At 73.1% G+C, this 761-nt stretch overlaps 1 protein-coding gene across 1 annotated transcript in view; it reads left to right on the top strand.

Moving 5' to 3' along the window:
- Positions 1–761, top strand: part of PSMD2 (proteasome 26S subunit, non-ATPase 2) — a 10,052-nt gene that overhangs the window by 1,042 nt on the left and 8,249 nt on the right. The gene's annotated exons all lie outside the window — the stretch shown is intronic.

Raw genomic sequence — 761 nt, 5'->3', positions numbered from 1 at the left:
GCACCGGCACCGGCACCGGCACCGGCACGGGGAGCAGCACCCGGGCTCGCACCCGGGCACACTGACACACGTACCGGCACTGGGCTTCAGCACCCGGGGAGGCACACTGGCACCACACAGCACCGGGTACCGGCACCGGCAGCGGGGTGGTAACAGTGCACAGCCGCAGCAGCACACCCTGCTCCGGTACCCGGGCACACACCCCAACGCACCAGCGCACGCCCAGGTGGATGCACACACACGCTGACCGACGCTCCCACCCCGGTACCCCGAGGCACCCCAAGGTCACCCACAGGCCCATGCTGCCGCGCGCGGCATGGCACAGTCGCACGCACACAGGCGTGCACAGCCGTGGTCACCACCGCGGTGGGGAGCGAGGGGGAGGCCCTGGCTGCGTGCACAGCCTCACACCCCACCCCAACACCTCCCAACCCTGTGCGACCGCCTGTCCGGGACAGGGTGTCACTGCAGGTCACCTGCCCGGTGCCCGGGGTGCTGCCAGGGGGGCAGCGGTGTGCGGGGGTGTACGGGTGCAGGTAGCCGGGTAGGGTCCCCCCTACCCTCTGGGGTGCAGGGCACACAGCAGCCGTGTGGGTGCCCGGGTGTGCGTGGCAGTGGCGCCTCGAAAAACGTCGGTGGGGAGACGCTTGGCACCGCACCCGCTGCCCGGGGGTTCCCCGGCGAGCGCAGCCCGGGGGGCTGCCCCGGAGCGGGGGAAGGTGCCCCCCGGTGTGCTCGGTGTGGCTGGGCGAGGCAGTGCC

Source organism: Aptenodytes forsteri, unplaced genomic scaffold (assembly GCF_000699145.1).
Source record: "Aptenodytes forsteri isolate BGI_AS27 unplaced genomic scaffold, ASM69914v1 Scaffold72, whole genome shotgun sequence".
Classification (NCBI taxonomy): domain Eukaryota; kingdom Metazoa; phylum Chordata; class Aves; order Sphenisciformes; family Spheniscidae; genus Aptenodytes; species Aptenodytes forsteri.
This window is presented reverse-complemented; position numbering and strand designations above follow the sequence as displayed.